The 24579-nt window shown below is 40.2% G+C and overlaps 1 protein-coding gene across 1 annotated transcript in view; it reads left to right on the forward strand.

The window, feature by feature from the left end:
• CTNNA1 (catenin (cadherin-associated protein), alpha 1, 102kDa) overlaps window positions 1–24579 on the forward strand; it is a 102889-nt gene that overhangs the window by 16685 nt on the left and 61625 nt on the right. The gene's annotated exons all lie outside the window — the stretch shown is intronic.

Here is a 24579-nt window from a genome sequence, read left to right on the forward strand (position 1 = left end):
GAGGTGATGTATGAAGTTAAATATTTAGTAAGAAATCCTGAGAACAGTTTGGTACAAATATTAGACTCCAAGGAGTGTTTTGCCAGTGCTTAGGTATCTAATGCGCGCACAGGATCGGAAGCCTGAGAGTGTTTCTATGGTTGGAGTAAGTGTCATGTCATATGAATGAGCTTCTGCATTTGAGGGCATAATGATACAATATTGGACTTCCCTCTGTTGCCTCTTTGTTCTTATCCCGGTAGGTTTTAATCTGAATAGCTCTTGCTGTGTTGAGAGATAAGGTTAGGATATCATAAGATTTAGACTATGTCTAGTCTTTAAACTTCAATACTGTTAAAGTTTATTTCAGAAATAAAGTTGCAGCAATGGCAACAACTTAAGCAAACTTATGTGGCTTGTAGCACTGCAGCAAGTAAAATTGTCTGAAGAAATCTTAATGGGATGAGGTGAAGTCTTATTTATGCTTTTGAGTGTGAGCTGAAACTTAGTTCAGAGATACTTTTTTTTAGACAGTAGAATTTATTTAGGAACATCACTGTTATGTACCTTACCTCCAAATCTTTTGGCAAAAACTACTTCAGTGTAGAGTAAAACTGGTCCAAAGGCTGCCATGTGCAGATTAGGGTGGTATAATTTGGAGAGCAGGTGCAGTGTGTGGTAGAGAGAAAGGAAAACAAGGATTTCTGTTTATGAAAGACAAGGACAAAGTAATTGAACAAAACTGAAAGCCAAGTCTTATATAGCCTGCGGGCTGAGCTAGGTACTTCATGTAGTCTGTCTTAATTGCTTGTGAAAGTAGCTTGCGTTCAGCATTGACATTATATAGAACTTAAGACTGCAGCTGGGAAGCAAGACGCTAAGTTGTGCCATTTAAAATTCCTTTCAGAGCAGGGTGTTTTATTAGTATATGATGCATCTGTAATAATCCCTCAAACACATGTGCTGCTGGATTGGATGAAGCCCTATCCGCATGATTCAGAATAAAACATCCACAAAATGCTAATCAAAAATGTGGAAGAGGTAAATGCTCGGTCTTGCACCTAAGAGTTGGTTGCATTTCTCTCATTGAAAGTTGGTCAATACCTGTGTAAGACTGCAGAGCTTTGGCTTCCATTGGCAGAAATGCCTAGCCTCCTTCTCGGCTGTGTACTGTTGTCTCTGATATGCAAGTTAAAGTAATCACACTGAGATGGAAAGAATGTATTCTCTCTGTTATCTCTTTTAACACATTGTGAAATTAGTGGAGCATACTGAATTCTTTAAAGTCACTTCTATGTTATGATTGTAGACAGTGTAGTTGGGGATATGAGATTAGGAATTCAGTGAAACGGAGTGGAAAAAGCAATTGATAAATTATGGTGAAATGTGGGATGATGTGTAAAAACCCATACTGAGGGTAGAACCCCCCCCCTCAATGATTAAGCTGAAGAATGAATAATAGTTGGGAATCTAAACAGTGAAAAAGGTTCGATACATCTACAGGAAGAGTGAGGATGTGCTGACTTATAGTAGTGGTAGAGGAAATGTCATATCATGTATATGTATGATATACCCACAGCTACAGTACCCAGCCATCTCCTGTTGTGCTTTTCTCCAGTCTCCCTTTGAAGAAGGAAATGAATCAGGCATTAAATCTGTTAATTGCACAGCACTTGCAGTGCATCATAAATCCTATGTGAGTGCTGGAATAAGAGGTATTTATTGGCCAAGTGTAAAAATTCAGAGAGAAGATTGGATGAAGAATATATTGGAAAGGTTGAAGCATAGGAATGTCTCTAGGCAGATTCCCTTTTAGTTTTAAATGACTTCTGTTTTAGTGACTTCCTCTAGCTTTTGGGTTTTCTTTCAGATCTCTTGCAATAAATAGGCTGTTTCCTAGACAGTTTATAACTCAAAGTTTAGTGTTTTGGACCCATAGTTTAACTGTCTCTCTGGGCCTGTCCCCAAGGGTCTGTAAGTCTGCAAACATTGCAGGCTGTGTTGCAATGTGTGGCAGAAGTTTCCATCTGAATAACAGTTTTCAGTAATAAATGGAATTGCAGGATCTCTTGACCCCTGCTGCATCTGCTGGCACGGTGATGAAGCCTGTGATTATGCCCCTAAAAGAAGGGCGAGATTTGCTTGCTCAGTAGTTTGTTACAGAAGTTTCTATACCCTTTTCCTAACTTGGTTAAAATTAGATAAAATTGCGTTTTATTTCCTTTTTCCATCTAGCACACCTGTCTTTCCATTTTCAAGAGTAGTCCAACTTGGTCAGACTAAATTTTGTACATGAAGGCCAGTATCCTGTCTTGACAGTGGTCAGTAGTGGATCCTACAAGAAAGAGGACAGTAACAAGGGAGGTGTGTAGTTTTACTTACCTGAAGTATTCCCCAAGTGCTAGTGTCTGCAGCTTGGATACTTCCAGAGCTAGTGTTGCTGACTGCATTTAATGGCTCTTCATAGACTTTTCCCCAATGACTCTGTATAGTTTCTTTCTGAACCCTTATAAACTACAGCATCCATAATCTTCATTAGCAAGGATTTCTCCTGCTTAAACAGGTGCTATGTGAAGAAACATCTCCTTTTGTTTTGAAGTAGGATGACCTGCCTGTTCTGCTGGGTGTTTCCTCCATCACGTTTAGGAAAAGACTCTGAGCAGTTACTCCTTGCTCATCCTGTTCTATGCCACTTAGGTTGTTTCAGAGCCATATTGTGTAGGAGACTTGAGTCTTATCTTCCCCAGAATGAAGTGTCCTAGTTTTATTAGGTGTTTGCCATAAACAAGATATTCAACACCTCTTCTCAGCTTTGGCTGTGCCCTCATTATCAAATAGCATGGTGGATTCTGAGGGGGTTTGTAAAGTGAATTAGGGCTTGATGCCTGGGCTTATCTGCATTTCACAGAATATTTCATCAGATGATTTTAGCCTAATCCTGTGGACTGGGTGCTAGTTAGCATTTGCTGTGATAGTGGCTGTCTCCTTGTTTAGATTCACTCAGAGAATCCAGCTCACGTGGGCCAAGAAGGCTCTGAGAGGAGAATCACAGTGTGGGAAGTGGCAGTGAACGGGAGATGAGTTTCTAAAGTGCACTTCTGATCTGAGCCAAAATGCTGGTGTAGACACATTCTGCGATCTCCTCCTGTGCCTTGTCTGGATGTTCAGATTCTCTTTGCGATTTGGGGACCAGAACTGCATCTGCCATTCAGGATTCAAGCAGTGTCATGGTATCTTCTGCTTTTGTTCTGTAGTTCTGTACTAATAACGCCTAACACTTGATTTGCTTTCTGATAGCTGCTGAACACTGAGGTGGTATCTTGATGAAACTGCTGCCATCAAGATTTAGCTTCTGAGTCATAGAGGGAGAAGTCCGTTTCTGTGAATGTGAAGTTAGATGGTCTTTCCCTTGTGCATCACTTATTACCTATGTCCACTGAACTTCATCTGCCATTTTATTACCCAGCCTCTTGGTTTATAAGCCACATTCCTTAAAATGCCAGCTGTTCATCCCTTAATTGTAGCATCTGATTCTTTAGCTTCCCCACCCCCCCCACCCCATCTTCCACTTTGCCTAGGGAGAGCTGGTTTCCGTTCTGGCTTTTGCTCAATTCTCATGATTCCAACAGAATATATTTTTCCTTTTTAAACTTGCATTGCAGATAGCTCGTGGATTGAAATAGCAAACATGAATGTCTATATGCATTTGATTTTTATTACTTGGAGTAAGCTGAATTCTTACTGCTAGTGCTGAATGGCAGAGCAAGAACAGCAAGGCCTAAAGATTATTGATTCTGACTAGTGTTGTAAAAGCAGAGTAGTCCAAGGTCTTGGATCTGGGATCAATTGCCTGGAATGCAATAAATTGACCACATCAATCACAGCTAAGTTTGTAATATATCTAATTGACGGCAAGGTGCAGATCTTTGTGTGGTCTGTTGCAGTCAGGCATTCTTGGTGTGTATTTTTACTAATTAAATGAAAAAATTTCAAAGCGTATTTGAGTTTAGTTGGACATGGATACCAGGCTTAGGCAGGGGAAGAGGACAGAACAAAGTATCTGCTTGAATGAGGTTCAAGATTAATAGTACACCAATGAAGAAGGTAGTAAGAAAGCTAGGATCCTAAGTGCAGCCATATAACAAAATACAACAGAAACAGTCTTTTGTGTCTAACTCCATCATCTTGTGTGTGTAGACATTGACTGGTTATAGTTTGCTCCAAATAAAAAAGTATGAAGCAGAATATTTTTTTGATACTACTCCCAATTTATCCCAGTGTTTCCTGGGATACTGCCACACTAGCAGTTGGTCTGATACCTCTCCCAGTGTAGGGAGCAGGTACAATTCTTGTCAATGTCTCTGCTTTTCTGTACTGTACTAGTCAACTCTGCCTCAAATTTATACATGTAGTTTTCATTGCGGTTACATTGTCTAAACTACTTAAAGTGAATGCATAAATAAAGAACAGTGGGCTGATAGAGCTGAAATACTTAAGCATTTCTGAGAAGTTGGTATGTAGAATGGAGAGGTAAGAAAATGTGTCTACAGGCACAAAAATCCACAAACTTGAAGTCATGACAGAGTATGGGCTCTGTGCTGTAACTCTCCATGGGTGTTGTTAGCACAGAACTTGGGCAGCTTGCCTTGATTTTTAGCTGCTGTGTTAAATATAGTAAACATAAGAGATCATGGTTTTTGAGGTTGGGGTTTTGAAGTTGGGGTTTAGTGGCTTAGAAAGTGCAGGCCATTCGCTGGAAACTTAACCACAAGTTTCCAGTCTGCTCTCGGTTTGTCTACATTGAACTTGTGGAAGACATCAGTTACCCAATTGACATGCAAGACTGGAAATAAAAACTTCTGAAGCTTTTGAAAGTCCATTTTTACTGCCTGATGCAAGTGCCCTGTGGGATGGGGACAGTTCAGCTTCTGTCCATAAGCACTGTTTTGGAGCCATTCAGCAGCAGTGATCAGAGGTGTCCAGTTCTGTTTAGTATGCAGAGAAATGTGCAGAGAGCTCTCATTTTAAGTCTGTTCTGTACCCCATCAATTTCTAATGCATATAGCTAGCCTTTCATACACATACCAGTAACTTGAACATGTACTAGCATAAACCTTTGGAAATTCTAGATTGGCTAGTGTGGAATGCGAATCCAGAGCCCCATTGTGTACAACATGCTCTTGTACAATAAAATCCCTTGTTACTACATTTGGAAATTATAAATCATGTTACATAAAGTAGCTTGACATGTCCTATTTCAATGGGAATTTTAATGCTTTCATATTAACATTCGGACTGTGTCCTTGACTGTCTGGCTTGCATTAGAGGTGCTCGGCAGCAAATGGCGAAAAACCACTGGGGGCTTGTTTCATTCCAGGCATGAATTATTTCAGCTGATTCAGTCGTTGTCCTGTCCCCATCCTCCTCCCCCCCCTCCCCGTTTCCATCTTCTGTTTGGCCTCAAGTGGTTGAGTACCATAGGTGGGTGTGTTTGGGGCTGCGAGGGTTGTATTTCTTTCAGTGTTAGATTTTAATGTAATTTACAGTTGTACAGCACAACTTGAAGGTAAGTGAGGTGGTTGAACCCCAGGTTGCTGCACTACACTGCCTAGTAGGAATTCTTGCATGCTGGCCAGTGTGGTTTAGCTCTCAGTATATCTGAAGTAGGTCTCAACACTTCTGGTTTTAGACTCAGTGGTCTCATAACTTGCTAAATGCTTGGTTTGCACCCTGTTTCTGTGTTTGATGTGCTTATGGAAATGTACTACTTCAAACAAGTACTGTTTCCTCAATCTTAATTGCACTATTTTGCTTTTCTTCCCTAAGCTTCTTTGAGCATCTCTAATGCTTGTAAATGAACGGGCAAGAAAGTGCCTTCCTTATCTGCTTAGTATCTTTTGAGAGAAATAATTTCATCTTCAGAACTACCAGCGAAGGCTATTTCTACTCCTGACACTTGTGAGATGTGTTTTCATTATGAATTTGCCTATTAATAATGTTCATCCACAGCTTTGTATTCCCATCAAGGATCCGAGCGTGGAAAGGAAAGCATCTGAATTTTCACATAACTGTAAAACTTATTTACAGCAAGCTTCTATATATTTGATAGGGCTCTTGCATAGTCCTTTTAATGAAAGCAACTATTTCTGTGGAAATAGATGTGAATTAAAATGGCAGACTGATCTGTATTTATGATAAAGATGCTGATAAAAATTCTGCCTTGAGATAATCTACACTTTCTTTTTTAATATTGTTTCTGTCAGTTTAAGATGCTTGAACGCTGATGTGATGGACATGGTTTGAAAGCCTGGATGGATTTTCCTGTCATGGACTTGCTGTTCAGTGAAGAGAGCTATGCTGTTATGCTGGGCACTAATTTCCATAGACATTATCAGTTTGACAAAGATGCTGCTTTTAAAAACAAAATATTTCTGAAGTGATAGAGTTTTTAAGTTTAATGCTTACAGGCTGACATAGAGTAAATAATTCAGCATACTTGGAGTGAAGCCTGATTTTGGGCCACAGAAAGAAGCTTTCAGGTTGCTTACCCAACATCATCCAGGTTTGGGACTTAGCATGGGATATGTTTTCAGAAGACATTCTGGGAACTTTTTTTCTTTGGTAGTAACACAAGGGCCAATGGAAATAAATGGAAGCCAGCTCATGCAAAGCTTTATCAGCTTCGTGAGCTTTGGCTTTTAAAGTTTTTCAGAGCTCCCTGTCATCCCAGCAGTTACTCTGAGCTCATCCTGATGTGCATGTGGAATTGCTGGTTTAGAGATCCCAAATAACTGCTGCGATGAGCATGCTTGGCCTCAGAGGGGAGGAAGGGCAGCACATCTGGGCTCCAGTTGTTTCATCATGGCTGGTGGTAAACATCAGTGCAGCCAGCCTCAGCTGAGGCTACCAATTCGTTTATGCTAGTGGCAAAACTTGAAAGTCCTGAATACTTTTTCAGGCCCAGGGCAGCATTTGTGCTGTGCAGTGAGAAGGCATTTCTTTAAGGAAGCATATGGCTGCCTTAATGCCTACTTAAAGAAACCCAACAAAGCTCAACATTTGCACTTGAAGTCTAGTTCCAGCACAAACTTAACAGTCTATTTAAATCTTAAATCATTGCTCTTCTCCATCCCCTACCTTCAGCCTTTGCTGCTTGTTTGGCACAAAATTGCTAGTAACAACTCTTAAATTGAATAGATTTAACAGTAGCTGGGACTTAGTCTTCATTGTCTTGTACAGCAGTACTCAACCTTGCAGTCTTTCCATGCTTTTCAGCATTTTGATTGTAGACTCTTAATATATGTAAAAGAAGGAAGGTTGCTGCCCTCACTTAGGATGCTTACTCCGCTCAAGCGTGCAGCAGAATTGAAATCTAATGCTATCTCTAAACTGGACAACTGAGTCCTGTAGATACCTTGTATGGCAGTGAAGGCTTCCATCTTACCCAATCCCTCCTTTCCTTCCACATCCCTTTAGGTTTTTTTAAAGGTTTGTATTGATGAAATATCTATTTTTCCTTTCTTGTTAGACATAAATCTATCTCCAATATTAACACATATCTAATATCTTCTAATATTACATTATAAATCCAGACCTTTCTTATTGTAATGTTGATCAAATAACATTTAAGATTGGTGGAAGGAAGACCTGAAATAATGTGTGCATGCTTGTTTGTGATATGGCAGTTGGCATTTAGCAGCATTTTACTTTTGTTGAGCTGTAAACCATTTTACATAAATATGCTATAATGCTATGCATGGATTCTGCTTTAAAATTCTGTGGTTTGTGACTTAATTGATTTGAATTCTACCGTTTTGTAGGAAAATATTTTAACTCCATCTGCCCACATAAGATTAAATATTTAGTCACCCCTAATGAAGCTCATTTGGTGATACTTGAGTACTCTCTCAACGCCAAAATCGAGGAGTATAGATGGAACAGAGCATATAAGTTTGCACAATTGACTACTGATCTGTGGATAAACAGTCTTTTAGCCTCCAGCAGGATCATGCTCTCAGTGTGCAGAAGTATTACACACACAACTGGGCTTTTGAATTTTTCTTGTTGGAGGAAAGGGATGATGGAATTATTACAAAGTTGGAATACTACACTTCTTGCATTACAACAAAATACTTGCATCTCAAGTCCTGGACTTCCCCTTTTTTCTTCAGCCTTGACCTAATACAAACTCTGCGTTAAGTTCCTATCTTTCTGCAAGATGGGATTCAGAAGACAATGAAGTGAGAGAATGAGGACAGTCGCTGTCTGTGTACGCACGTGTGTCTGTTATTGTCTGGTACCGCTTATATCCTCTCCAGTTCTCTGGTGATATGCAAAACCTGTTGTGCTCTTTTTTTTTTTGCTTTCCAATACCTTTTCACCTTTTTTTATAGATCCCGATGCAAGCAGCAGAGGTCTTGATGAGAACCCAGAATTTCTGTTCTAGATGTGGTGTTTAATACCTAGACCGTGCTCTGTGCTTAACCTGTTTTATCCTGTGTAAGAAAGCTGATGTTCTGTAATGCTTGTAATGTGTCCTGGAGCTTTAGACCTACTTTGTCCCAGAAAGTCAACTGAATCAATACAGAATAATTAATGTTTGTGGCATATCCAAGTAGTGGCAGCCCTCTTGAATGTAAATAGAGGTGGAAGAATGACTTAATCCTTCTGATGTCTGAGGAAAGGATGAGGGTTAAGCTGTATCTTGGAAAGCTGTTGAGGAGAAAATTTTGGCTTCCTTCTGGTCTGCGCAGGGACATGTTTCTTCAGCAGGAGGGACAGGAGTGAGTTAGAAGTAAATGGGCAGAGGAGAAACCGAGCAGAGACAACTTGTATATGCCAGCATTAAAAAAAATTTCTGCTGAAAGCTATTTGAAAAGACTTACTTCATGACTTTGGAGACTGTATACTCAAAAATTATTCTTGCTGAATTGGCACTCTGAAAGAGTGGTTTCTTTACAATAACAGCAGCAAACATACAGGATTTCAGGCCAAGAACTTCCTTGCAAAGTGTGCTAAAAGATGCGGTTTCCTCAGCACCAGTTAAAAAAAGTTTTCTGTGGGCATCAGGCCATAAGGGGAAAACCAGGGCATTTGCAAAATTAGCAGTAGTCAGTGAAAAGGCAAGGTCACATGGTTCTGAGCTTGTTTTCACAATAACTATGTCTTTCATAAATTGAGTGTATTTTTCTTTAACGTTTGTATGTTTCAGGTTGAATGCAAATGTTGTGTGATGTGCAGCCATTTGTGGATTATTGACTTGTACTGCATATATGTTAACCTCTGACTGTCAAGAAAAAAAGTTTTTGCTATTCATTGGGTGCTTTACTGCTGCCATATGTGGCCAGAAGAAAAAACTGCTTCTCAGCTCAGAATCTCTTCTGTATGCCTGAGGTGCTGTCATCTGTGGTTTACTGAATATGATAACTTGAATTGACATGATCAGTTACTTTATGAAACCTGCGGAAAGAACTTGGAAAATGAAGCCTGGTAGCTATTGGGGGGGATGGGGGGGAGGGAAGCTTTGAAAACAAAAGGTTCTTGGTTTAGAAACTGTTTCACTTTGTAGGTATGGTATCTTGAGAACTAACTATTTCTGTGGAGCAAAGGAAACGCAGGTGATGTGGGAGTGTGCAGTGAAATAACTGGAGAGAGATGAGGTACAGTTCTTGTGGATGTAAACAAGTTAGTCTTGGTGGTTGCAGAGTGATTTACCAGCTCTGCTAGGCTAAGGTGTTCAGGCAGCAGGCGCGTGCCCTTGGTGGGGGGGTTCTCTGGCCGCCTAGTCCTCTCTGCTCCTTGCCTGCTTCAGATTTTCCTTCTAGCTTGCCTTTCATCTGCTGCATTTTAGGGAGTATGTTTTGGTTTTATATTTAAAAGATGGACTCCTTAAAAAAGAAAAAAATTACCTTTTATTGCCTTTGTGTTAAGTTGATTGAATTTCAGACTAAGGTTCCCACCTACTAGTGAGGCAGGCACCTTTTAGTTTTGTGGGGTTTTGTGTGGTGTGTTGTGGGGTTTTTTTATGGTTTGGGTTTTTTGTTTGTTTTTGTTCTGGGTTGTTGGGGGGTTTTTTGTTGTTTGTTTGTGGTTTTTTTTTTTAAATAACTGACAGATTGAGATTTGTCCATGTAGTGTGAGGCTGCACATAGGGGCAGTTTGGGGGAGTAAGGGCATTTGTTCTTAAACTATTCAAGACTTCAACTAATTCTGGTACTGTTAATTTTTTTATGTTGTCTTGATGTATGAATGTAGTTGCATAATTTCTTTCAAAATTAAAATAAATACACACAGAAATATTAAACGCTGGAGATGCTGAAGTTACCTTCCTGTGTCGTCTTTAAGATACCCCTCATTATGTGCTTGAGACTTATCTATATTTTGAAATTTCTTTTTCTTTCCTGGTATCAACTTGTGACCATTTGTATTGACATGTTTCAGGTTCATTCGAGATGTTAATTAGCAACACTGGTATATGATGTTTTTTAAAAAAATCCTGTTTCCTGAGTAGGAAGGTAACTCTGGGACTTGTTTATAGCACACACAGTCTGTCCTGTATCTAGTGTTGGAAGGTCTTGATGGATGTTTCTCCTTTTCAAGCTTCCCAGCAGTTGAATTACAGCTGTGAATGTCAGTGGTGGCCCAAGTCATATACTTCCATTTGCATTCTGTCCCCATGTTTTTTAATCTAATACTGTACATTACTTTTAAGTATGCATTAATTTTATTCAAAACATCTGAACTAAACCCCAGCAATTAATTCTACTTGTAGAGGTTGAGCAGCTAGCTGTGTTATATTGCCCAGGTGGCTTCTGTGTCTGTGGCTTCAGTTTCATTTCCCTTTTTTCAAAGGATTTATGTGTGTATCTTCCCCACCTCACCAGTCAGCTTCTTGGACTGTGTAGGGAAAAAAATGTAACATGGGGCTTGCTTGCTCTTCTCTGCTATGCCTTTGAACCTCTCCTTTGAGGACTGTCTTTATTGAGTCATTTCAGGGGAAGAAGGTGACATGAGAGCTCTGATGTCAAGTACAAAGTAAGACTGCAGCTATATAATTTGATACTGTTCCCCTTAAATGCCAAATTGTGAATTTCCTCAGAGGCAGAATGAGTTTTTGGGCACCTGTCCAGGAGTCAAAGAATCCCAATTCTAGAGGTGACTGGACTGAAAAAAGCTGAGAAAATGAGAAGTTAATGCAGAAATAACTGAAATGTTTAAAAAAGAAAAAAGTTGAAAGCCCTTCTGTCTTGCACCTGACCAGTTGACCCCTTTGGAGCTAATGGCCTACAAGATGGTTGCTTTTCTTCCTGCGGGATCTTTTAATTGAGGAAGGCAGGGTCTTCACAAACTTAAAAGTTTATGTTGTTGTGTTGTGAGAGCTGGTTTGAAGTAGGCTTGGCTTTCTTGTAGCTGTGGGTAAGATTGCTGCCCAGGCTTGCCTGGGTACAGTGGTCTTCTGCTCATCTCCCACTTCTGTTGTCATACACAGCTTTTCTCACCCAGAAAGGCTGTTCCTGTATATGCAGATGCTGTGGGACTCTACCGTGGGAACTGCAACTAAAATGAATGAGGAGATCTTATGAGGAATATGTGTGTAGAGAAAAAGGTAGTAATTAAGCAGCAAATCTTCATGTCCTGATACTCCCCCATACGCTATCATGAAGACTTATTCACAGAGAATGTAAAACTGGCTTTTTGGTGACAGGTGCTGTAATCTTGAAACTTCCTCTAATTTTTTATCCTCAATCAGTTTTGTAGTGCTGTGGAAACATCTTCTCCTCTGCACCCACCCCATTCACACTCCACCCCCCCTGACCCCCTGGCCTCCCCCCAAAAAAATTAAAAATTATGGGTATTCTCAGCTGGAGTTTAGGAAATCTTTTTGAAAGAGCAGGACTATATCAAGTACACAGGGAACTCTTATCCCCTGGGAGTATTCCTGGTGTTATTTCCAGTAGATGGATTAACTTGTTTCATGCATTTTGTAAACTTGCTCTATGACTTTAGTTGTATTACCTGCTTCTGGAGCAGTGCCTATGCAAAGGGAAGGGTTATTTCAGTACTAGACTGCAGTGAAGTGTATGTTCAGTTAAAGCTTATTTCTTGGTGTAAAACTGAATTTAACCAGCTGGGTTTTTTAGATCACTGTCAGCTTAAGTACATTCAATTTCCCTGGGTTTTTTTGTGCCAGATTGTACAGTTCTGTACATTAATTCTGTTTGTTTTGAATAGCTGCTGCTTTATCATCTATCTAATGGTAATTTAAGTCATCTATCTAATGATTTTTTTTGAAAGTAGAGGCTGATACAATAAAACCGTGAAATACCTCTGCATCCCAGAGCGCTCTGCTTTGCTTTACTTCCTTTCTCTGGACACTTACCATAGGTGATAGCTACCTTCCCGCTCCACCTCAGATGTGCTGACTGTTCCTAAATGGTTTATTTCCTTTGACATTCGTTTTCTTTTGAAGAAGGGCAGCCACTTTGTACGTGTCAGGCTTGTGCTGGAATTTTAAATACTTTAATGCATTCTCATTATCTGCAAGGGTGGCTGGCTAATTAGCTTAGTAAATAATGGCTTGATAGTGTCTCTGTAAAGGATGACGTTATGCATGCTGTGTTTTTAGTGCCTTTTCAATCGTGTGGGGTTCCTCTGTGAATCACTTGCTTTAGGTAAATGGAGGTGATGCGAATAAGGTTGCTGGCTTTCTTTAACAGCAACTAGTGGTGTCAACCTCGCGGTCAGCGAGGGCGTTCTTGTTTCAAGCAATTTTGTCTTCTGTGGAGGCAAGTGAAGTTGCTGAGATGCCCGTGTGGGAGGGAGAGGAGATACTCCTGCTTTTTGGTGCTGGTAAGGCTAGAGGTGTGCAGTAGCTAGTCCCTCGACAGTTGGTCAGCTTTTGATGCTATTTCCAGTTTTTAATGCCCTTTGCTTTCTGTCAAAGGCAACTTCATATCTGAGGGGTTTTTTTGCTGTGATATTGCAGGTTAAGCCTGCTGAATCCCTTCCTACAGGAAATACTTAAAAATCTGTCACAAACTAAAGCTATTTATATTTCTAATAAAGAATAAAGAATACATTAATTCTAGCTTTAAATGTCTTGTGACTGTATTGGTAGGTTTGTTTTATTATCTGTTTCTCCGAGCTGTCTTGCCAGGAGTTAGGTGGCTTTATTCCCAGATTTATAATGCATTCTCTTCCTCTTGGAAAGGGCATATGCTGTCTTGGCTCACTCTTTTTAATTTGAGTTTTGCAGGGGTCTGTGTTGTTCCAATTTTAGTTGTTCTATTTCTAAAGCCTTTCACATGTATGTAAAATATGATAAAAACGAAAATATTTCAAGGCTCTTACAATTACCACGGGTGTAAACTTCAGCCTGCTTTTCATATTTCTGGATATATCTATTAGTTCACGTAATTTGCAAAGGAAAAACTTGAGATATTCTTTAGATAAGGTTACTAATTAACATCAAAATGAAAATCAAGCCTGTGAAGGCGGCTCCGCAGTAGCAGATTACTCAGCAGCCCCAGCAGCTGTCTCGTGGCTCCTGCAGAAGCGTTTTGTCCCTCTGATTTGGTATTCTGAGACGTTCCCCCATCCATCCAGCTACCCCCATCTACCCAGCTATACTGAAAGTGAGATGAATTGACCTGTAGCCAAGCTTAACTAGTCGTCATTCAACAAAATCACTTGTGAGGAAACAGCTGTAAGTATTGACAAAACATTGTGCTGCCCTCCTTGAGCTCCTGAGTTCTTATTCATGAGAAGCCTGGATTAGGCCTCACCTGGTTGCACAGCAATCAGGGGTGATCCAGTGTAATTTTCACCTGTGTGTTGCTTGAAGAAATGCTGTAGGTTTAAAATGGAGCTTTTATCAGCAGTTCTGATACATCTCTGGGGTCTGTGTAGACCCACATAGTAAGACTGCAGAGGCTGTTTGTTGCAGCATGGTGCTGACTTGCTGCTTTTCCATTAGATGTTTTCTTCTGCTCTCTGCTGGATTGGGTGGGAGCTGGGGCTTAGGGCTGTGGTCCGGGATGACCCAGGAGGAGACACGTGCCCGGTCAGCCCTTGGGCTGCAGAGGTGCAACCAGCCACAGTGGAGCACTGGATCTGCGTTGCTGGAGTCCTGAGCCCCAGCTCCAGCACGTGCCCTGCCTGCTCGTGGTGGGGAGGGAAGAGAAGAGGAATACAAGCTTGCCAGCTCCTGAAGGAGTAGGATGCCAGACCCACTGCAAAATAACCTCTTTACATCTGGAGTTGTGTAAAACGGAGCCTAGATGCTCTTCTGCCTCCCATCTGTTGACTAGGCATGAACTGCCATCTCTCGGAGGTCTCTGGGGAGGAAGTCTGCTGCTGGAAGAGCAGGTGGGGACCTGGCAAACTTAACCAGGTGCAAGTTAGAGCCCTTCAACCTGGCTCTTGGAGCTCAACTAGAAAACATGTTCAAGGTAACAAGAAACATAAACCTCTCACCTTTTGCAAAAGATTTCAGGTACATTTGCTTTGTTAATGCTGGGTCCAAGTCTGGCTTAGAGAGTCCTAACTTTGCCCTGGCATCATGATTTAATGGAAACTAGGAGAACTCAGTTCAATGAAGACTCAGTTTTACTGTATGATGTATTATTGCCAATTTCAGTTTTCTTTTGAGCTCTTAAGGAAAAGATGCATGTTGTTGCAGGATGATTTTCTTGGCATCCTGGCACCTTCCTACCATTACTTATCTGTATGAATAGATATTTTTGCCTTAGTGGTGGAAATGTGTTGGAGCTGTGTGCTCTATATCATAAAACCTATGCTGTCAACTTCTTTAGATATAAGGATAAGCCTTAAGAGAATACCGGTAGCTCCATTACCTGGTAGTGGTACAAAAGTATTATAAAATGTTTGAGAATCTGTTGTTTTCCAGACCAGACAGACATGTCTCTTAATCTTTTCCCCCTCCTCCCCCACATCACGGGTGAAAATAATAGTAAAAAAAATTACCTTGTGCTGTTGCAATACCACTTTTCCCCCTCAAGAAATAATATGTAGATAGCACTAGACAGTAATTCTAAAGGTTTGATTTCACCATTGCTTAAAAGAGGACTTGCTCAGTTACTGTTGCCTGTGAAGATATTTGAATAAAATTGCTAGTTACCCCTGCAGCTGGAGCACAGAGGGTGTGTGGAAGTGTGTATATACTTGTTAGTTAGTAACTGGGTTCCTGCATGGGCTGGGAATGAAATTTATCACTTTGTATGGTCGAGATTCGATTGTCCTTCTGATGTGAGGTGCTTACAAACCAGTCCCAGTGCCTGCTAACCAGACCCAGCATTTTCTGCTGCTCCCAGCATTGCCCTCAAGTGGGAATTATGGTGCAAGTTACAGGGATTAGGAATGGGTTTTAGCCTGGAGCAGTCCTTAAGATTTTGGTCAGCTGCCATTAAAGTTAAAAGATGTTATGAAATTTGGAAGAAGACTAACTTGTGTGTTCTCCTGATTTTCCTTTTTTGTTAGGGAACAGACTCTGCAAGAGTGAAGTTGCAAATTATAGCTCTCATATGAGGAAGTAAGACTTTTGGAGGTGGTGGGGGTTTTTTATATTAATGAAGAGACTGGATATGTTACTAATTTGAAATACCTGTTTCAAAGGCAGTGGAATGCTTTTGATAACATACTGGTAAAATAGGACTTTCCTGATTATAACTCCATTACATTAAAAAAAAAAAAGGAAGAAAAAAAGAAATAACCAAACCACTTGTCAAAATAGAAATCAGGCTGTGTAATGGCCTTGGTAGAAGCTGTTTTAATTATCACAAAGAAGTCCTCTCTTCTGCTCAGAATGGGTGTGGGTTGGTTTTTTTGGGGGGGGGGGGGGGTTTGTTGGTTTTTTTGGGTTTGTTTTTTTTTTTTCCCCTGGCTCAGATCACTGAAACCTGTTCATGTTCTTTATCATATTTTCCACTTTGTGTCTTTGAGCAATCTGTGTCAAGTATGTGGACTTGTCATTGAGTCCTAATCCTGTCAATAGTTTAAAATATTTCTCTTGCATAAGCAAATGCAGGAAATAGTATATACTAATTATTAACAAAAAACAACACAGGATAAAAGTTAGTAATATTTTGAGCATAGTTTACCCATTTAAGTTCATTTGTGGCAAGTGAGCAATACTTAGGCTAGCTGGAGGTTTAGACACCAGGAAATACCTGAAGTGCAAGACAGATGACCTGCAGCTGGTAATGGGTAAAAAGTAGTAGGCACACAATTTTAACAGACATAGGTTAAGGGAAGATTATCTAGTCAGAGCTGATGTACTTTTATGTACATAAAGATAACATTAAGTAATTGGTTAACGTAATAACAGAGAAGTCTGGTACTGTCTCTGTGCAGAGAATCCCATCTGCAGAGGCCCAGACCCTTCTTGAAACTGAATTTTTAGAAGCTTTTCTGCCTTCCCTAGGTAAACTTCCCCGTTAGTGGGGTGGGTTTTTTTCTGAGATTTAATTTTTATTTTTAAATACTGCTTTCAGTTAGTACCTCGGGATCACTGGTTGCATATATTTCATATTGTTTCAGGTGGATTTACTGTGTCACATCTCTATTAAATTATTTCTATTATTCATTGCCTATGTGTGCATAATTAATGTTCTAGAGCAATGGGGTGGTTGGGTTGTTTTGTTATTTACATAACCTCATCTTTTTGGAGTGGTTTCCTTATATTTTCATGGTTCCCAGCAGGTGTCTGATGGTCAGTGAGTACAGACTAAATTTTATTCTTGATTGTTACAGCACAGGTTGAAGTCAGAGGAGCTGCAGTGAACAGAACGTGCTGCAATGTAGTTAGGTTTGCATAAACAATTGAAACTTTTTTAAAGCTGATGATCACTTACTAATTTGCCTGATGAAGATTACTATTTTTGAGTAAATGGATAGTAAAAGTAGATGTCAGAAAGTTCCTATTTTGATGATGCAGCTTTACTGTGGTATATTCAAATGATTGAGTGCCCACTAAGAAGAAGAAAGCAGTCTGCAGTCTCGTAGCATCAGCTCATTTGAATGTAGTATAAAACTTTTTCATGTGTCTCTGGACACTCTCATTGGCATGCTTTGTCAAGTTAATTGTTGTCCATAGACAGTTGTAGATATGAAGGGGTAATATCCCTGAAATTTATCTGTGTGGTGCACCGGAGTCGTTCTCCGCTTTGTCAGTACTTTCATTTGTCCACTGTGTTTTATGGCATGCTGTCAGACAGCTGTTAGTCACAGGAAGGTCCTGGAGTAGTCTTGAGCTGCATTAGTTCACGTTCCAGGTCTCCGTGTACTGTTACTGCTATTGTGCAAGTGCTTTTTGCACAAGAACCTTGCTGCTTGTCTGGTGGTGTTTGCTGTCCTAGTCCCTGCTGGTAAGGGTACATCTCTGCAGCATGGGAGCAAGAGCTTTGAATTCATTCCATAAACGCTTCTCAGATTTGGAACAATGTGGTGGTTTTCTCCAAGTTTCAGATTTGTCAACGATGCCTACATCACTGACAAATCCAAGGCTTGGAGCTGAAGAGGCATTGCAACTTGTTCAGCAGTTCCCAGCACTGAAGGTATATTGAAATTGCACGGATGCTCTGTAAATATCTGAAATGCCTTAGTCCTGATTTCATTGTTACGTTATGTTATGCAGTGGACTATGTGGGTGTTTAGTTATTTTAACTATGGGCAGCAGATGTCCGTCGTCCAAAGGACTGACATATTTTAGCTGGTCTAGAGACTTGCTCTCCACTCACAGGCAGAAAGTAATACGTCACAAAAGCTCATTACTCATGGGACATTGAGCATGCTAGTTTCTAGTTTAAGTAAAGGATGTACAGACATCTCCTAGAAGTTAACTGTCACTATAGACTATAGTAACTTGTTGAAGGTATCTGTTATTTTTGTTTTGCTTAGGAGCGTGGTGTCATGTTAGAGATGTAGTACCTGCCAAAGCTTACTGTATCAAAGCTTACTGTATTTTTTTTCTGTAGTTCAGCCTAATCAAATGTCTAACCTTAGCCTTTTTTTGAAGTTTCTGGTGTCGCAGGACTGGATGCTAATTGCATGTCATGTAGTCAAAGCTCTCTTATTTCGGAGTTCCACAGCTGCCATGGTGCTAATAGATGTCTCAGAGCTAAGCCAGTCATCTGTAGAGAAAAATACAAACTAGAGATGGCTTTCTCTTCCTGCCTGCCCTGTGGCTGTTAAATTCTTGAAGGCCTGAACCCTAAAAATATACACTTGATACCTGTAGAGCTTCCAGCTGTCATTAGGAGTTACCAGACTTGGTTGCCTATGCTCTGGGTCTGCCTTGCGCTGGTCTGCTGCTCCCCCAGGTGCTGAGCTAGGTGTCTGTCCTACCTGGAAACAGCAACACAGCTATTTCCCTCTTCAGGACTATCTGAAAAGATTGAGGAGGAATTCCTTAAGCTCTGAATTATTCAACCAGAATTTCAAGCATGGAGTTAATCCTAAGTCTCTGTAGACCTTGCTACAACAGATGTTGCTGTTCTTTCTGGGATGGCATGCTTCAGGGCTAGACTCGATCAATAAGTAGTTCCACATCTTCACTGAAGCATGTTTGCCTATCCTGAGGACAACATAGATGATGCTTTAATATCTCATGCTCTTTAAATGAGAGGTATACGGTTAGACCTGGAGGCTTGAAGAATGGCCCACCGTGTGGTTTTCCCAACTTACTAGTTTGTTCTGGCTCGCATCCTTTGATAGGTGTGTGCTGAGGATGTTTACTGTGTGACTCCCTTCTGGGACAAGTGAGTCGGCCTGGGTAGCTAAAATTTTACTTAATCAAAGTGGAGATTGTTAACAAAGCTTCTGAAAGTGCCTGCAGTGCAGGGGAATGTGTATGTGTTTTCCTCTTGTTAACTGTTTTGTGGTGCGTTTGGAGATGGAAACTCACTTGTAGTCTGTGTCCCTGTCCCCTTTCCCATGTTCTCAATTCTAACAGATTGTCACTATTAGTGTTACTAAGAGCTCTATTAATTTTACAGGGTTTTTCTCTTCTCTAAAAGATTAAAAACTTAAGGTGGTATCAGGGTTGGAGCACTCTATTTGAGGGCAGAAATTGATAGTCCCCGCTAACAGCAGATGGCTTTTGAGGCAGAGGTTCTGGGTACATGATGGATAATTCAGGAGTTAGTTCAAGAGAAGAGAGCAAAAGCATCCTAATCTTGCTGTAGGATTGAGCTGGATTCTGCATTAACACTCTTCTCAGTTTTTTAGCCCTTTGCAAACATATAAGTAAAACTACTTTTTGCAGTAAGCTTTTCTGCAGTATTTTGTATGCTTCATAAAGGATATTTCAAGAATTTTTGTAGCTATACAGTTAAGAAGTATCTTGGAAGGACTTTTCTACTTGAAATGCATTTCCTGTATCTAGTGCTGTCTTTAATCTCATGTGGTCTCGCAAAAACCATTCTACCTATTAAATATGCAGTAAAGCTGTTCTGTTTGGTAGAAGATTGTATGTTTAAACAGCGGAAGTCCTCATTGCTCCTGTATTTTAAGATTAAAAATTCAGCTGCAACACTATCTTCAGATTCAGAGCCATTAGAATGGATTTTTCAGATTTATTCTCATGATTGTAATACAGAAAATTAATTGCTTCTGACTGTAAAGAATTATGATCCATTAATTATTTAAGAACCATCTTGATGGATGAACCTTTTCCACTTCAAGACTTTTCGTGAAGTAAGGCTGCTTTTTAAAACTGGTATGAAGCATAATGCATCTATATCAAACAGTGGATGCACTACACACTCTTTAGGGGTAAGGACTGATGGAAAAGAAAAACAGCACTTTGTGTCTAGTTTGCTTGAGTATTCAACATAAAAGTAGTAGAGTCTGCTGGGAGAAAACAGGGGTAAGCTACTTGAATAGCATTTAAAAAAAAATATATTTTTTTTTTTAAAGGAAGATTTATTTCGTAATATGTCCTGGTAGTAGAGAATGCCACTTGAGTTTTGCGCGCGCACGTGTGTGTGTGTGTGTTGGAAGTGTAATGTAAATACTAACATTAGGATTTTATTAGATGAACACTTGTATTGAATTCTGTACCTTAGCCTGTACACTCACCGGAGGAAGGAGTCGGCGCTTTCCCAGATGTGCTACAATTTTCAGTTAATTTGTGCAGTCCTCTTCAGTCAGGTTCTTGAGTCTGTTTTTTTGCGGTTGTCTTAACACACCCTATGTTTAAAAGTTGCTAGTCATGTTGATGTTTCCTTGCTACTAATTGGATTTAAAGGTTTTGCATAGTATATTCAGAATACTGTTTTTTCTCTTGTGTATCTTACCTTTGCTTGTGAAAGCAACTGGTTTTGCATGAGATGCGTTTTTATCTTAAAGTTAGTCTCTTTGAGAGTTTAAGAAAATAGATTTATCATGTGCTGCTTTGAAGTATTAGAAGGATTTGAGAGGCAGTTAGCCAACTGACATTTAAAACCCTTGAGAACTTGTTCCAGCCAAACCTTTTGCAAAAAAGTAAATGTAGCTAAGGCTTAGTTACTAAAATGACTTTAGTTGGCAGTTTAGTGCATGTAATCATCTTGGAACATCCTGAAACTTGTTCTTTTGTTCAGCTGTTGTACCAAGGCTTTTGGGTTGTGTCCGTGAACTTGTCCCTTCTCTAAATCAGAAATCTTTCTCATGTTATTGAAGCACCATGATTTTGAATGTTACATTCATTGTGGTAGCCCATATAAAGAACACTTCTTGTACAGGGAATGTATTTCTGACACTTTCTAGATAGCTGTACTTCAGAGCTGAAGCAGTGTCTTGCTAGTTTGACATCTCAAAATGATATAGATTGTTTGTTCTTGCTGAATTCTCAGCAAGGTGGTCCTGTTGGAAATGCCATGCTCTTGGCTGGCTCAATGACCAACAGGCGGTCATGGTGGTCTACCAGGTGACCTGGGGGAACAGCCAGGTCTCAGCAGCCCTGCAGGCACGTCTGCTGGGTCGTGCTGGGGCTCACGCCAGCACGCTGGAGAGGGTGCTGCTGCCTGTGCTGTTTCTGATGCAGGTGCTCCCAGGGCTTCAGTCTCAAGGGCCAAGAGTTTAGCTTTGGTTTGGTTTTCACTCTCTGCTCTTGCTTATATAAATAATTTCTGCTAGTCAAGAGATGTCTTGTTTGGGAAGAACCCTTGCAGACCAGCTCATTTATTGTAGTAAAACAGAAGGTGCTGTATTTGATATGATTATGGCAAATGGACTGGCTTTGAAAAGGGAGGAAGAAAGAGGCAAATTCAGTTTTACAGTATACACAATTTTAATAACAAAACTTTTCTGTACACTGCACTTCATTTTACTCCATTACTTACACCCCCTCCCACCAGATGTTGGCTCTTTTAAACATAATTTAAACACAATGCATCTAGGACTCTTTAAAAATCTCTGGTTGCTAAGCTGGTAGAATAGTTCAGTTACTAATGTTTTCATTAGTAAAAAGAAAAATGGGGTGGATTTTGTTTGGTTTTTTACAAAGGAGTGGTTGAAGGATAGGAGGTGTAGCTTTTCAGTGATAACACCATAGGTGCACAAGCTGCATGGTGTTTCGCCCTTAGCGCAAGTTTTGCCCTGTTTGAGGCTTGATTACATCCATCAAAGCTTCTGTTACCTTTCCCCAGATACTTCTCAAAAGGTTTTTATACAAGATGTGAAATGCTGAATTTCCAGCTGACTCTGAAATAATTTTTAAGCATCCTGCTAGCATGATGGCTTAAAAAGCGAAGCCCGGCACACTTTTAGTGTATGGGACTTTTTGCAATGGAGAAAGGGCATGGGGAGGGAGGAGTGGCTGCTGTACAACTGCCTTTGATTTTTGTTGTTTTCTTGCTTGTTCCTTTTTGGGGGGAGGAGAAATACTGTAGCGCTCTCTGAACTTTTAATTTTTATGGAAAACTTCATAAGAAAGATGAAATTCAGCTTCTGGGTAGATTTCATAGGTCTGAACAGATGGATTTTGATAGCTACGCAGATCACGAAATTAAATCAACTTTATTTTCATTAAAGTAGTACAGAAATTAACTTAGACACATTAAAAAATAAGTGTGTAGTGCAGATTTCTGGTTTAAAGCCACTGGATTTTCTGATTTTACATGTTAACAATAGGCCACTGTCTTCTAAGGGAGGTAATGGGACATAAGCTCAGATGCTTAGATTTGCATGCAGGCTAGGCTTATCACTGAAAAAAATCAGATAATTTCTGCTTGGGCGCAAAGAAAACAAAACCAAACATTGATACAGTGACATTAATTATGTTTCCATGTGATGGGAAATGGGAGCTCTGTGCAGGGGAACACTTCAGCTGGACACTAAACGCTAGCCCATTTTACTCTTTATCGAGTAATTTTTAGTTGTGTGCATTCAAACAATGATCTAATGCAGAGCAACTAATGAGAAGGGAACTGAAAGCATTAATTCAGACCTGTTCCAGTACGATTACTCAAAAATTGAACTTTTACTGCTAGGTTTGCATTTCACCAATGTTAGGGTAGGAAGGAGGAAAAGATGGCTGGAGGAGATCTTTGGATGGGATGAGGATCTCGGGAGCAGTAGAAGAAATTTTGATTTCTAAAAGGCCCTGAACACTTGAATGAGGCTGTGCCTAGAGGTGGTGAAGCACCTATGATGCCATTTAGTATCTGTAGAAACTGAGGCTGTGCAACAGAGATATTTGGGGAGAGCAAGTTAACAACCTCTTGTCATCAGCCAGTACTCATACCGAAATACAATTAATTTGAATCAAACCATCATGGTTCTTGTTCCATAAACAAAATCAGAGACTGCTGAGTAATGCAATTATTACAATACCCTCCTTGCCTGAAAGAGTTACAAGCAATTGAGAATGGAAGACAGTAACTTTTAAAAAAAAAACACAAAAAAAACAAACCCCACAAAAAGAAAACAAAAACCCCAAATTAACAGCCCCTGGTCATGTCCTTGTGTACCTTGTGTAGAGTGATGGCTTTGCCTGCTGTTTGCTGTCCGTCTAAGGGAATTCAAGTTGACTTCACTGCTAGTGTTTGACATTCTGTGAGTTTTATGATACCTGTTACCCTAAATGTAATGTTTGCAGAATTGCTTTGCTTACACCTGGAACCTGGCAACAAATGGTTTTGGAAATGGCAGACATAAACCATGGCATTTGGGAGATTGGCTGCGTATTAGTGTGTAGTACAGAGAGTCAAAGTAAAATTGAACAGTGCTGTGCTAGGCTGTGTCTGCTGGCCTCCTGCTTTGCTGTCTGCAAGCCAAGGCAGCACTGCAGGACCAGTGAAAACTGTGGGGACACTGGTGGGGAAGAGAAGTTGGGTGCCTGGGTTTGCTCTGAGAGACACTGGGACAGTGCTTTAATGCTTGGAAAATTGGTATGAGTGGCTGGGGTGGAGAAGAGGATTAAATCCAGCATTGCTGGAACATCTGTCTTTACTCTTCCTGGGCATAATTATAAGCTAATAAAGCTGGAGTGGGTTTCAGTGCAGAGCTAGGGTGTTGGGAAAGCACCTCCTCGGGAGGAACCTCAGCACTTCAGTCAAGTGGCCAGGTCTTGTTACCATGTGGAAGACTGATGTGGTACCTTCTGAACTGTCTTACAGCAAGGGTTTCTGCTGGGCGTGGAGGAGAAAGGTGGAAGTCCTTCTTACAAATGCAGCTGAGGACATCAGAGTTTAGTATTGACATCTGATGGTTGATAATAGTGTAGACGGACTATTTGGCTGCCAGTATAATTAATGAGTTCAGTTATAACTTTGTCTCTGCTGGTACCCTACAGCTGTACATGAAAATCATCCCAAAAGTGTCTGCTTTCCAATTTCCCGTGGTGCAGACCATCGTGTTGGTTAACGCGAGGTAAGGGAGGTGCACAGGCAGGGGCAGGTTGCTGCTGAGGCAGTGATGCGTGCTCATTTGCCCAGAGCAGAGCAAAAGCCTGGATGTAAGGGAAGAGCTGTGAGCGCTTATTCGTGGTAAGGAATGAAGCAAGTCTTTCTACAAGCAGCTAAATACCCTTGGATGCCAATACATTTTTGTATTTATCAGCTTAGGTCTGGCCTTCTGGCTCAGGTGAGATTTAATCATACAGAATATTTGCTCTTTGTCCACCTGCCCCACAGGATTTATTGTATTCAGTTAAAAGCAGTAATTGATTTTTCTAGAATAGGTGTAAATCAGCTCATCACAGTATAAACAGTTACGAGGGTTCAAACGTATCTCTATGGAAAACCATTAGGCTTCACTGAATCTCTTCCATTAAAGTACAGAGTCACAGGAAGTAAACAAAATATTTGTTTTATAATAAGGGCACTGTATGTAAAAGTAAAATAATGCAAATTAATATCTTCAAAACCAGTAATTGAAAAATCTTTATGTAAAATCTTAACAGAAGTCACACGTATCTTGCTATAGTTGCCTTGGACGAATTCATTTCACAATAAAACATCAAACTGTTGTATAATTGCACCCTAAATACCTCACTAAGTGGTAATACAGATATATAAAAGCAGAGTGAAATAGCAAACAGACTTTTATGCAGTGACTTTTCTGTTTAAAAAGTTTGCAGAATAGTTTAGTACAACACAA

Source organism: Haliaeetus leucocephalus, unplaced genomic scaffold (genome assembly GCF_000737465.1).
Source record: "Haliaeetus leucocephalus isolate CR32 unplaced genomic scaffold, Haliaeetus_leucocephalus-4.0 Scaffold656, whole genome shotgun sequence".
Lineage (NCBI taxonomy): Eukaryota > Metazoa > Chordata > Aves > Accipitriformes > Accipitridae > Haliaeetus > Haliaeetus leucocephalus.